This window comes from Buteo buteo, chromosome 15 (genome assembly GCF_964188355.1).
Source record: "Buteo buteo chromosome 15, bButBut1.hap1.1, whole genome shotgun sequence".
NCBI classification, from domain to species: domain Eukaryota; kingdom Metazoa; phylum Chordata; class Aves; order Accipitriformes; family Accipitridae; genus Buteo; species Buteo buteo.
The window spans coordinates 12,214,990-12,229,950 of record NC_134185.1 but is presented as its reverse complement, the minus strand read 5'-3'; the positions used below and the strand labels follow the sequence as shown (position 1 = coordinate 12,229,950).

The window sequence follows — 14,961 nt, the reverse complement described above, 5'->3', positions numbered from 1 at the left end:
GCTGCTGATGTTGGAGTAGACAGAGTTGAAAGAAGTCAGAGATGGAAAAATATGCTCCAAGACCCAAACGTTACTAAAGTTGAAGTGAAAGCAGAAAAAATGAGATTGCAAACTGAGACAGATAAATCCTAGAAGAGAGGATGAGGAAGAAAATCCCAAACACAGAGCTTTTAAAAAGCCTCAGAAGACATGTCACAACAACCAATCTGGTAAAGAGCACCTGGAAGAGCATGGGAGAGGGCCACAGATCCTTTTTCACTCACAAATTCTTTTTTAAAGGTTTGTTAAACTACCTTTTTCTCTATTCATAGCTCGTCTGGGTTCAAAGTGATGACTCAGCACTCATTAACCACTGTCGGGAGCACAACTAGAAAAACAACAGGAGATTTGTAAGGGATGAGGAACAGATCAAAGAAAAACAGATGATTCTCAGATCAAGGATGCAAGAGTATGTCTAGGACAAAGAGGGGAGAAGATAAAGGTGAGAACAATACAGAGAAGCTTTTGGAAGTGGCACAAGATGAAGAGGAATTTTGCATGGGAAAATGAAATGGAGAAAAGGTTGAGGATATCTTCATTACCTTATAACCACAAGAGTGGCCTAATATGGCCATAATAATAAATAAGTAGATAAATAATAAATAAATAAAACGTGTTGGCATTTCAGTGACGACAAGGTCAAACTTCACTCATGAACTATGCCAATCCTTCGCTGGACTTGTGGCTACTGCAACATGATTAAGGAAGAGTTACACCACAGTTTTGCTCTGTCGGCACTACAGGACTGAATCATACCTTATCACAGGAGCTGCGTTGCCACACAACCATCAGCTCTCAATAGCGTATAAAAGAGAGAGAGAAAAATAAGGAAGGGGAGGACTTACGCTACTGACGTTTTCTTACAGTTAGTCTTCCCACTTCTTTTTGGCTCAATACAGGGAGGCAGAAAGGAGAGGAAGAAAGAGAAGGCAAACATATTATATATTTGTATTCTTGTTTTCCAGTCCTTCCAGAAAGGCCAGTTTTGTAAACAGAAAGCAAGCTGAGATTTTCTTTATCTTGTTAACTACTCCCATGACTGTAACATACCATGCAGAGTTGACAAGTATCTCTCTGCTGAATGTTCTCTATTGAAAATGTACTGCAACTTCTTTTGCAACACACGTTATTTTAGTCAGGCTATCTGCACCTTAAAACACTCAGCCTATTGTTTCAACAGCACAGACCTGCATGCTGAATTATAAAATTGTCCAATATCATATCATCTTGGCTACAGATTTAATTTCATGCAATATGAAACTTCACTGAAAATTATTATATGAGACAAGGAAACACAAACATCGGTTTTCTTTTTTTTTTCCTGTTTGTTTGGAGGATTTTTATATTAAGTGTAAGCCCTCAATAGCTCCCTCTGGGAGGATGTTTCTCATACAAAGCCACATTCTTTGAGTCTTATTCACATAAACAGTCACTGAATTAAATGAGATCAGTCACACACACAGGGAAATCACGTTTTGATCCAGCTTTACTGTTACAAAATACAGCATAAAAATTAATTTTCAAAAAGCCCAGGATAATAGGCATCCATCTTTAAACCATCTAATAATGCAAAGACTAGTTGAAGGTTTTGTTTTTCAGGTCTACTCTTCTGAGATTTAATACAGTAAACTAATTATAATTTTACTACACACAAGTTGTTGATAATTACCTCTCTATGGGCAATACTATTATTAAAGTATAACCAAGAGAATTTTTTTAAAAGAAGGTTAATTATTTTAGTATCATTTTATTCTTGATCTTCAATTAAGCAAGGCCTGAAAATCCCATTTACAGAGCATATTAGAAGTGATTTTTTAATGGTACTAGGTAAAGTCTGCTAACTTTTGCATTACAGACACTTTTGCACTATCCTGTTTTTCTCAAAAGACCACATATATTTGGAGAACTAGTAAGTTTAAGATACACAAACCATGAGAAACTTCTCTGTTAGCAGAAGAGTGAATATTCATACTCAAAAGCTGAAGCATGAGAACTAATCAAGTAAGGTTCTGTTTGTTTTTTACAAGTAAAAAGCACAGACATGCAACAGATGCTTGCCTGCTATATTAAAATTTAAAATGTGAATTTATCAATAACAATCAGACTGAGACACTGCCTGTATGGTTAATGCATTTCAAAATCTTAGTATTCTGGGGAGAATGACAGTATACAGCTCCCTAGAATGATAGGAAAATCCATCATCTTAATGTGAAACACTGTAGCACACATTTAATAGTGTGCTGAGAAATTCCATCGCAGTATCACTTTACTCTGCTAACCCTCCCTGGCTTAGCTTACTTGAAAAGTGCATTTAGTGTTTTTTCCACCAAGGCAGAGTAACTGCGTGTTTCATGAGAGCTACAGAGGACTGAAAGACAGAGCAAGATCTCCATTTCACTGACACTCTTTGTTCCATCTCTGGGAAACACTGAGACAAGGTCCCAGGTAAAACTGGCTTTACACCACAGCTTAATGAATCGTTCAACACTTACTTCACCTTAGTCAAGGAGAGATTCTTAATTCCAAATTATGAGAAGGAGAACAAATAAACCTTTAATATGTTTTTTTTAAAGTGCTGTATTCAGTTCTACTGAATGCATCACTACCTGTTTTCTTGGTTTGCCTGTGTGTTACCAAAACCAGCTCATCCCATGTAATTATATTCAGATACTTGCTGGATATACAAACTACGTATGATACATAAGCAAATTCATATTAATACAATATTTCAAAAATAATTATTCTTAAACGCTGAAAATATGTACATCCAAATTCTGGATTATAGATTTTGAATAAAACATGCTTCTAGCTTCCGTGCCAAGTGTTCCACTTTGAGGATTAAAAACAAAAAGAAGAAAAACCTGACATGATTCTAATAACTGAAGCAGCAACATCTTCATTTGTATGTCTGCACAGTTACAGACATGAAAGGCTAGGTTCTCTGAAAGAGTAATGGAGTGTGGAAGCTAGAAGTTTGATTTTAAACTTCTCAAGCACATGTGTTGGCGGGCAGGGATAAGGGGGAACTGAGAGGAGGCAGAAATTAGTTGGGGTTTGGTTTTTTCCTACTTAAGTTACTCCTGTAGGCACACAATGAATCTGGGAATAATTTTTAAAAACAGTTTCTTTCAATTAAGAAACTCTGCCAAGGACCAGAGCTTATACCTACGAATTCTGCTTTGACTTACTGGTGTGGCATGCTACTTGGTGCAAATATTCATACCACTCTTTTAATTCTGCCATTCACTTTTCACGTTAGGTCCCATCTTGCTTCCAGATAAACAAAGTCTAAAATCCTCATTGAGAAAGGACTAGATACTTTCTGAATAAGCAAGGGAGGCCTAAATGTAGAAACAGTCAACCTGGTCTGACAAGTAGGAAGAAGAAGAAGCAGAAGTGAGTTACTCTAAATATTTTTTATTTGAGACCTGTCAAACAAATTCACACAGGGCGCTCTTTGACCAAAACTAAATCCCAAACAGAATACCGAAACTTAAAATTTTATGAAGCAAGCTGGGATGTGATTGTAATGTAGACTACTTAGAGCTGAATGCTGATTGTTTGGACACAAGAAAGATGTTTAAATTAAGCTACTTCACATTTGTGGTAAGTTTGCACATAGCCTATTACCACAGCTTTGCTGATGTAAAATTATCACTCAGGCCATGCTAACTCATGTGCAATCCCCAAAGATTCCCCTCAAAGGAAGGAAGGCTGCTTAAAAAAAAAAAAATCAATATTGTAAAAACTAGGTAGCTATGGGATAACAGGAAAAGTCCTCATCTGTATAGAGAACCAGCTTGTACCATTTATTTAATGGTACAAGGAAAAAGCAGTCAGTCTTCATAGTGGAGGGACTCTAACATTGCAGCCCCACGGCCATCTGCATTAAGAATATATTGTGTTCAACATACCCACTGACAAATCACAGGGGGACAGGGAAAGATTACAACAGTTAAATGACAGATCTCACTGATAATACTACATTATTCAGGATAAAGGCAAGTGCTGACTGCAAAGAGTTACAGGAGGACTTAATAACACCAAATAACCAGCCAGTAAAGCAGATGGCAGAATTCAATACCATTTAAACACAGACTGGTATCCATGGCGGGAAAAACCAGCTCAACTTCATATGCTTAATGATGGGGTCTGGATGATTCAGGAATGAGATCTTGGATTTATAGTGGATTGTTCTTATGATAGCATTAGCACAGTTAAAAAGCAGGGAGAGTGCTAAAAATTATTACTGCAGAGAATACAACTAAAAGCACCTTTATTCAACTGTCTAAAAAGTTCAACTGCATCCTGGAAGTTGAAACTCTGGCCCTCTCTTCTCAGAAAAGATTTAGCAAAACTAGAAAAGTTTCAAGGAAGGGTAACATAAGCCAAGGGCAGGACATAATTAAGTGGAGAAAAATCAGGTTGCAGAAATACTAGAAGGCATCAGATTAAGCCAGCAGATCTCAGGCTCAAAACAAGTAAGAAGAAATGCCTCTTCTTCTCATAAAGCAATTTTCAAGCTGGGGTTTTCCTAGCCTTCCTCCTCTGGTTTTCTCAGCCTGTTTCCCACTCACTCATGTTCCTTCCACATATTGAGAGAGTCACTGACATGGATGCCTTAAAAAGAGTAAAAGGCATTAAGGGCAATATATGCCATCTGTCCCTGCAAATGAAATGCAACCTATGTAACAGAGGTGAGAATTAGCCAGACTGACCATGGAAGCGTTCACCTACACTTCCAAACCAGGCTCACCATACCTGCAGGCAGGTGACTTGCTCAGCCGCTGGCCACCAGAACTGAACAAAGTTCAGTCCACCAGAACCGCTGGAGAAAGAACTGAAAGATATCTCCCTAGATGGACAGTCCCGTTCTAGTAAGCGAGAGATGTCCACCTCTCCCTGCCTTCAAGTTGACTGAAATAATGTGATTCATGAAGATGGCCACACAGAGAAGCAGCTAACTTTAGGCACTGTTTTTCCAAGCTATGTCAAAAGCATCTATATCACTTGGTAAGTCTTTGAAAACTCTTTGTGTTATTAGATTTAAATAAATTAGATTTGCTCTTGCTTATTTGGAGGCTAGTAGCAACTAAGGCAGCTAACATCAATGCCCTCTCTTGACTGAGCTGTCCTCGCTCACACCAAATCCAGTTCTGCTTTATCAGGCATACTGGTAACTAAGCTATCCATCTGCAGAGGCGTCTCCACTTGCCCATCAAGACATCAGAGAAAGTGAAATGGATGGTGGCCTCCCCCAGTGCATGCCAGGTCAGGATTTCTTAAACCCGGGCTTCCCCAAACTGGTTAAGTGTAATCTTACGGTGCCAACTTAGCAGCTGATTGTTCATTAATAAAATACTGTACTTTAAATTCATGCTTCAGCTTACACCACACTAGAGTCTCCAATTCATATTGATAGACTTAAATCATAGCTGCGCTAATGCAGGGCAGTCAACCCTACTGAACAGCTGTTCCTGGAGGAACCTAGCACACCTCTGGAAGAAATCATCACACATGAAAACTGGGGCACCATCTCCTGTGCTGAAGCAAATTTATGTCTGTTCAAGGGCTGGAACATGTGATCCTCCACAACCTCTTTTCTGGGAGGGCATCTGACATAATCCTGACAAGTCCAGAGACTGGAATTCAGCATCTCCAAGAGAACCTAAAACTGTGAAAGTTGCAGGCAGCGAACACAGGGGTGGGAGGAAAAACAATTTCCAACTACATCTTGCTTCTAAGCTTTTTCCATGCTACCAAGTTTTTTGGGCAGAGACTCATATTTACCTGTAGGGCACCATATGACAGCACACAAAAATGATAACATGAAACAAGTTAAAGCATAACATTTATTCTTATTCTAACTAGCTTCAGACTCTGAAATGAAAAAACAAGCTGGTCAGCATCTGCTGTGACGTCTGTCTCCAACTCCATCTTCCAGCACTCTTCAATGAAAAAACATAGCACTGAAGACAGATACTTCAGCAGTTTTGTTGCCAACAGAAATCTATCCAAAATTCTTGTGCTTCCATACATGCAAATTTTAGATCCTGGGGGCTAGTCAAAGGCTGAACTTAAATCACATTATAACAAAAGAGGAAGAATGTAAAGATCTAAGACCAATACCACTTCTATTTAGAGAAAAAAAAGAGCACACGGAAAGAGCGTGGCCTGATTTTACACAGAAGCTGCGAAAAGCTATGAAAAAAAACATACTTGCAAGCATTCAGAAGCTGCTGTAAAGTCTGGAAAAAACAAAACGATAAGAAAGTGCTGTATTTTCAAAATCTGGATTTAAACCAGAACAATAATGTCAATGAAAGACTGCAGATGGTAGGCAGATAATTCCACAGCCAGAAGAAACACAACCCCCGTCCCTGCATCCCTAAATCCTCTCAAAAGACTTCAGCCAGACACAGTCTAATCACAAAAGTGGTCAGAAAGAAAATGAAGGAAAATTACTCATATGTAAGCTTTACAATGTACTAATGAACTGGCTTAAGCAATGGGTATGTCTTGCAGATATTAGTGCAATTATTTGTGACAGTAGTGATACGGTGAAAAGATCATGTCCTGCTCAAGACTCTGAACCAGCTGCAATTTCTGCAACTGTAGTGCATGTATAGACATCAAAGTCCTCATAAAAGTAAAACACACCTAGAATGATTGAACTGATAAAAGATTACCATACATTCATGGTGCTTTTATAAAGCTGGCACTTTCCTCAGTGACTGACCCATCTGAGACAACTTAGGGAATTTTGACTTAGAAGTGTATCAGCACAATATAAATAGACTAGCAACAGGTCTTGCCAAGATGTCACACTGCAGATGCTGTTAAAACCAACAGAAGATATTCCTGACTGGCTTAAAGCAATTGGCATCTCAAACTGGAAAAGAAAATGATCCCATTGCAATGAGGACACAATGAAGATGCACGCTCTCATGGAATTAATTTCCATCAAATCCAAATGCATTTTCCACAATGCAGATGAAAATGTTTTCATCCAGCACCATGCCATGTCATGCACCCAAAAACTTTATCTTCAGTGGCTCACTTCACAAAAACGGATGGCGTTTAGGTGGGGAAGAAGGCAAGTCAGGAGAGAGAAAAGGAAGGTAAGGGATAGACTGTTAGAAGCAGCTTGTTTTAAACCAGGATTTGAAGGAGGTATGATTTCATTATTTGATAAGTACTCCACATATGCATATATGCAACATAAGATAAAAAAGCTTAGGCTTCTGACATAGGGCCAAATACATTTTTATTCAGGATTAAGGCAAACCTACTAGGGTGCCCACGCTCAGCACATCATACCCCAGCTACCCCATAACCCCAGTACCCTCCACCTGGCATCCACACCAGATACTTCCAATCACCACTTCCCACAGACATGCCCAAATCCCATCCCTAATCACAGCCAGCTTCCCCCACAGCCGTGGCTTGGCCGAGATGCAGCTAGGGTTTGGAGGACCTGCAGAGGGTCTGGGGAGGGGGAAGGAGAGAGCCACAGCACAGCAGGCAGGAACACGTGAGTGCTGGCAGTAAGACAGAGTCTTCCTGTTGATTGCAAAGACCTTGAATTTCATGCCACACAGCAGGATCACTGACAAAGGGTCAAAAGTAAAATCGTGCAAGAACAAGTCAGCAATCTACAGTCCTGCACCATATCGTGAGCTAGCTATGCACTCAATATTGCATCAGAACTACATCCTTGGGGCTACCAAGACAACCCCTCCACAACTGGGTAACGCAAGAATTCAAGTTGTTGTACTGTATTGGTTAGGCCACCCAACGTAGATTCATTTATCACAACAGGACTGTTGTCACAGGACATCCTCGTCTTTCAATACACCAGATTAACTATTAGTAGTAATGTGCTAGATTTCTTTTAATCTCAGTCCTGTGCAGCTAATGCTTCATTTATCACACACTTCTCAAAAACATATCCTAAAATGACACTTATTCATTTTGTCACTGGTTTTTGATAGCATTCTTCACCCTGGTATCAAACTACTACACAGCAACAGTATCCTTCCCTGCTTCACTGCCAAGACCTGCACGTCTGCAATCGGACCGCAAGCGTTTTCCAGAAAACAAGAAAAATACTTGGATGGCCAAACTAGCACCACCTTGGATACAGAGCATCACTGTATTGTGTACAATCATGTCCTCCAGGGAAGCAATACATGGAGAACATCCCAACATGGATGCGTTTGAAAGCTCACAACAAATAAGCCAGGAAGTCACACGTTTATTCCGGCTCTTCCTAACTTTTGAACACCTGCCTTCACAAGCCCAGTAGTCTTTTGAATGGCAGCATGAGATAAACCAAATACAGACAAAAGGAGAAGAAAAAGTTTAGAAAGAAGCCATTACACATAATTCAGTGAAAGGTCACAGCAAGACACGGGGGATTTCAGGACTCCACTTCTCTCACACAACTGTTATCAATATACTGTAACAAACTCTTCTCCAGCAGCACCTGCTAACAGGGAGTGGAGTAATCAAGACAGAAGTAACTAAGCTCTTCCTAGAGGGTCTTAGCGATGGCATGCAAGAATATTTGCTATTACTGTATTCAGAAATTATTCTGGAGATTTTGGGGGTCAAAATAGCTGGATAGGAGGCAGGGAAGAAAATTAGCCCCTTGCTATACTGTTACAGACTGAGGTCTTTCCAAAGTGCAGCTCTACACCTCCTATTGTTGGTTGGATGATTTTTGAAGAAGTCACATATTTCATTCCTTAATAAACAAAAGGAGCTAAAATGACTTAGTTCAATTTTTTATTTGCCCAAAGCAATTACAATTCATTTGTGTCTTTGACAAATATCTCCCTAGGCCAATCTTGCCAGTGAAATATGGTACCTCGTTTGTGGTTTTAAATAAAATACTTCCACTAGTGACATGTTACACTGATGTATCTCTAAGAAAAAATATGACTATGAGTTCTCTGGAAGTTCATCCAATGTCTTAACTGTTGAGGGAAAAAGAGGAATCGCAAATCTGAAACTAAAGAGAATAAATAAATAAAACATAATTGTCAGATGGTATAATTAATTTAAGAACCTAAAAGTGCTTTACAAACATTCATCGTCATGCCACCCATCCAAATAGATAAATATTGTTAGTCCTATTATACAGATTTAGAGAGTAAGGGGCAGGTTTTTTTCTTACATCACAAAATGACTCACTGGGAAAGTCAAGCAGAGGTGAAGCTTAAGACAGATGGAGAAATGCAGCTTGAGGCTCAATCGCTCATTACCACACCCTACAAGCACCTGATTTCTTAAGATATCATTGATCTCATCGAGTCCAAGAACATAGTAAATTTGACAATCTGAACTCCAGAACATGCCACCTGTGACAGAGCAGGATGCTAAGCCTGGTGCTGCAACTACATTACATCAGCAAACATTGGAGCGCTATTTGCAGAGCCAGCTTCCCACAGTTTCTGTTCCCCAAAAAAGAAGAGAGCTCTGCAGAAACCTTCAAGAAAAGCACCTGGATGATCACTTTATTTTTACCAATCATTTACTGATCACTTCATTTCTAGTGTTCAAAGCCAGTCTCCTACCTGAGGTTGATAGCACTGTCTGGGTAAACATCAAGAAGTAGGGGAAAGTGAAAACTTTCCCAACCGAGTACTATCACAAAGCCACTTTTGAATTTTATTACAGTTTCTTTTCAAACAAACAACAGGGAGAGAAGCAATGAGATTACTATTGTTGCAGAACCCCCATCCACTCTCACAGACTAATAGTTACTCACTGACACAAACAGGAATACATGATCTACATACCAGGCATCTAAACAAGGATTTTTATAGACCTTAACCTCTCACCAAAATCTACAGGCAGGTGCCTAATACTTTTTGTAGTCAGCCAACTCTAGTTTTGGTACATGTAGTGGATGTAACTAGTGTTTTCTGCTCAGACATTATTATGAACTTCTGAATTGGTGTCATTACGCTATGTCTTGTGGTCTGCAACGCAACTGCAGATCTTGCATGTAATCCTACATCTCCAGAAACACTTTGTTTTCCAAGTATCTAGAGAACGAAGATTACACAATACTTGGAACTTGAGCCTGCCAAAATAAGTTGTTATAAAACTAGCTGCATACCTGGACCCATCATGTTGAAAGCAAGCAAGTTAAGTAAATAACATTCTCCTCAGAATAAGCCATACGCTCAAACAGTCCTACTAGAGGATTTGGATCATGCCTAACTAATGCTGCATAAGAATTTAGTCTTTGCTACATTTTTCCATCTTTGAACAGAGGCAGATTTACTTTTCTTCCCAAGAGATTGCTCCTTTAACACTGGTAGGCCGTTCTAAGTTAATTTAACAACTCACAGGGGGAAGATTCCCTGATCCACCTGCCAGGAAGACACTTTCTACCCCCCTCAGCTTTTTCCCTGTGAATGAAATGTATTCAGTAGCAGGCAACATGTCCTTTTGGTCACGCATACTGCAGAAATACCAAACGGAAACCCAAATAATCACTTCACACATAATTATAAAAATACGAAGATATTGGTTATGCCTTTTAAAAAAACAGAGCGCTGTCTACAGCCTATGCTGTAATGCACACAACGCCCCAGGGCATGGTAAGCCCTTTATTAATGCTTGCAATAAAATGAACACTGCAGAACAATTACACACCGTAGCCATGGATTTCTAAAACCAGAGAGCTCTACCACCAGCCAGCGTATACTCACAAGGTGTTGAGACCTCAGGGGAAGCTGATGTTTGCAGTAAACTAGTGGAAATATTTTCAGTGGAGTTTTCAGGTGATGTCAACAACAGGAAGGATGACTTCGAGCCAGATTTCCATTTCTCATCAGACACGGCCTTAAAAGTTGGAACACGAGCGTCAAGGCTCCTCGTTGCTACCCCCCACACCTGCAACTAAACCCCTGAGTGGGTACAGGCTCCCGTACCTATGCGGCAGCCCGGAGAGTTGAGTTCGCGCGTGCACGAAAGGGGGGCTTCCCTCCCCGGACCCTACGCCGGGGCCGTAATAAGGAAACACTTTACTTACTCGGGCACTGAGCACCGATTTTGCAGGGCCCGTACCCAGCTGCGGCCCCGCCACAGCCACGCCACCTCCGCGACCGGCTGTCCGCCCCCCCGCCCGGCCCCGGCCCGCCGCCGCCCGCCACGACGCGCTCCCCCGCCTCACCGCAGCCACAGGCAAACCCGGCGGGTGGGCGCGGGTCTGCGCCCGGCGACCCACGCGCGCCGGCGGCGCCCCGCTCACCTGCGCTCCCCCGTCGGGCGCGGGGCCGGGCACAGCCCCACCGTCTCCCACGGCGCCTCCGCCGCCGGGCCGGGCTGCCCCGGAGGTGGCGCCGCCGCCGCCGCCGCCGCCGTCCCCGCTGCGAGGGCGACACCCAGCGGCCGCGGTGGGCGGGCGGGCAGCGCCCCGCCAACCCGCCCCGCCGAGCCCGGGCCGCCGCCTCGGGGCCGTGACAGGACGGGTCTCCCGGCCCCCGCGCGGCCGTTCCCCACCGAGGAAAGGGGGAGGGTCGCGCGTGGAGGCGTGGGGCCGCCGTCCTCCCCTACCTGGCACCGGCGCGGGCAGCGGAGCCGACGGCGGGCAGGGGTGGGCTACTGCGGGCGCGGAGGGAGGTGGCGGTCCCCAGGCCGGCCTCCGGCCGGGCGGGCTGCCCGCCGCTGGGCGGGAAGGCCGGGCTCTGGCCGGAGCGAGGGTCCTGCAGAGCTGGGCGCTCTCCTGAGCCGAAGCGCCTTTGCAACTTGACTGTGGAAGCTGATGAGGGTTCGCGTAGGAGCAGAAGCGCCACAGAAGCAATTTGGGGGAAGCCGGATGCCTTTCCCTCCAGCAGGGAGCCAGGCAGCGGGCTTTGAAGTCTGGGCTGAGAAGGTCGAAGAGGCCCGACTGGAAAGCTCGCTGGGCCTGCTCACCGCCTCAGCTACTGCAACGTCCCAGGGACCTTCGGTTCACCAAAGTGATGTGTACGCGTGGGCAGTTACGCGGGCATGCCGGTAATTCACAAACTGGGAGGGAGGCAAGTTAGACGGGACCATCTGCAGGCACCGGTACAGGAGAAGGGAGTTTGTGTGAGTAGGCTGAGTAAAATGATAAAAGCGGGATCTGAAGAAGAAGGAGAAAACGGAAAGCAAGCAGCTGTTCCCCATATAACGCTTCATCCCGCAGGCTGTCAAAGGCTGTTCCTCCAGCTCAAAGGCATTCTCAGGATGATGCCCTACATGAACTAAACATTGAAGTATCACAGGCACTACCTCATTACGTGATGCGTATATTCTTCTGAATGTTTTTGCAGATGATTCTACTTAGCATTTTTCACTAAACAATTTCTACATATGGTATTCATCGTTCTGTGGCAATAGTCACATCATAGGCTCGCGTCAAAACCCTTGGTGCTCCGCAGGAAAGATTCGCCGGCTGAATTTTGTGTTCCGACGCCTCTCTGATCTCAGCAAAGCTTTGTAGCTTTGTCAAAACTACAGCACTAGTCTGCTGTCATTATTGAAATTAGAATGTAATGGCTAAAACACATAAAAATACATTGTGATTCCTCACACTATAATTTTGGTTGCTTCTTTCCATATTCATGATAGGCTTACTTCATGGGAATTTTATTTTACTTGATGTTGTGTAAAATTCTGATGTAGGAATGGAAGTATTTGTGTGAGTAACAGTTAGGCTATATGGTAAATAAGTTCCATATACGTAAATGTTTGCAGGACTACTTTGGCTATGTTTGATCATTATGATCACGAAACAAGATGTTAACACATTGCGGAAAAAGGCTTTCTTGGCACTGATCTGCCACCGATCTAATGGGAGTTTTCCCCCTTTAACAGAAGCAGGATGAGATGGTGTCACGATCCTGCAAACTTGGATGCAGATGGGCTGCCTTGATTATGTGGATGTCAGTGGGACCATACCCTCTGCTTAATTATTAACCTTTTTTAATCCAGACAGCCAATTTTGTATTCTTCTGGATGTTTGGGTTTTTTCTGTTGGGAAGAGAAATTCTTGAGGGATTCCCTCAGCTGCCTGTGGATTCCCTCAGTCAGCTCCCTGCGGACAAAGCCCAGTCACATCTAATATTGTACGCATCATATATTCAAAGACTCAACCCCTTGTCTACCTGCCCTTACTATGAGTCCTGTGACTGAAGGCTGGGCACTGTTTCATCATGTGCAACAGGCTTCAAAGTTAAATAACCTGACAGAAGAAAAAGAAGGAAAGAAAAAGGCCAGCTGCAGAGGGGACAGAGAACAACTTGGTGGCAAAGGGACAGAGGAGGAACAAGTCCTGAAGCTTAGGTAGAGTCCAGGACAGATTATATTGCCAAGGGGTTGGCAGAAGTGCTTCAGCCCTACTCTAAAAAACTATCTGCTGATAGGACTGCGTGGAGTCTACGTGGCTTTGAGCCTGAAGCTGTGGTCAAGCATGAGGTCACTGACATCAGTGTTGTGGAAAGAGCCGCACTGTAACCAGTCCTGTCATTCCTGAGCTTCTACACCCTCATTTAGTATTTTAATATCTCCAAATTATTCTCCCTCTCTCACTGATGATGTTTCATAGCTCTTTGTAGAAAAGAAACCTAATACAGACAGTCTGATTTCTGGGCAAGGCCCACTTCCCATAGCCAGCCTTGAAACCTAATAGCCCTTTCTGCACAGATGTGGTCAGCTGGTGAGATTGATGGTCCTTCATTACAGAACTGAAAACTTTCCTCCTCTTTCCATCAAGCATTTTCAGCAGATTAATGCCTCCTAGGGCTGTCCCAAGACAATGCTGAAAACACGACTGGTAAAAATTCCTGCTGCAAACTTAAGTCCTAATTCCTTGTAAGGGATTTAACTTGGAAATGTTTCCCTTAATCTTCTGGTACATTGTTAATCTGTTCAAGCAGAACTTCCAAGCAGGTTGGTAAGCTGAGAATAAAGAAAGGCATTTCGGTAAATTTGCGTATTGGTAGATTTGTCACAATGTGGAACATAAGAGGGGGACTTCTTTCCCCCCTCCCCCAGACAAAAGTGTGCCTCCATTATCTCAAGTGGGTTAGTGCGGCCTGGAAGGCCTGGTAATAAGACTGCCATGCAGCGTAAAGGTGGGAAAATGATCAGCTGCAGGAAATGCATGGGGACTCGGAACAGAAGTCCAATCACTGCACTGAATGCAAGGAGGGAGAACGGGACAGGAAGAAGTAGTAAGAGAGAAACAGAAACAGAGGAAAACGGGCTGCTAGAGAACCGGGAACTCAGCTGCCAGTCACCACAGCGGGCAGCGTGGGATGACAGCCGGGGGCTAACAGACACACTCCAGAGCTTAGACTGGTATAAGACAATAAGAGCAGCACTGGAAACTCCTGAGAGGGGCCTGGCTGAGGTCTGTCTTCAAGGTGCAGGTCTGGAGGAAGAAATAGCAGGCAGCTGGGCGCACCTCAGTCTGTCAGGGGCTTCAAAGTCCCACACTCTTCCAAGGAGTTTTCACTCCTGTGGCTTTCTGTAGTCTTCCTTATTCATCCAGAGTATTATTTCTAAAATAATCTCTCTCACCCACACTGCGAATCAGTTACCACCCTCCACTACTGCCTGGCTTAACATTTTGGGCCCGGCCATACGACGACAGGGTCGGCACGGAAGGAGCACCGGTCAGGCCGCAGGCACCATCTGGGCCCCGAGCAGGGACGGCGGGTGTGTGAGCCGAGCGGTGCCGGGCGGACAGGGGCCGTGCCCCGAGTCCCGCCATCTCCCACACGTGAAGGCAGAGGCGCGTGTGGGGGTGATGCAGGAGAGCCCCGAGAGCCCCATTTCGGGCTCCGAGCGGCGGGAGGCTGCAGGATTTGACCGACTTCGAGGCCCCCGCCCCGGGAGGGCCACCTGTAATAAAGAGGCCAGCAGTAATTCCGGCGC

General features: G+C 43.7%; 1 protein-coding gene across 1 annotated transcript in view; it reads right to left on the bottom strand.

The window, feature by feature from the left end:
- ANKRD6 (ankyrin repeat domain 6) overlaps nucleotides 1–11,390 on the bottom strand; it is a 109,046-nt gene extending 97,656 nt beyond the window's left edge. Inside the window, exons 1-2 of the mRNA XM_075046609.1 lie at nucleotides 11,309–11,390; nucleotides 10,767–10,899 (exon numbers count right to left, since the gene is read on the bottom strand). The gene's annotated coding sequence lies outside the window, so the exon portion shown is untranslated. The remainder of the gene's footprint in view (nucleotides 1–10,766; nucleotides 10,900–11,308) is intronic.
- Nucleotides 11,391–14,961: the final 3,571 nt, after the last annotated feature.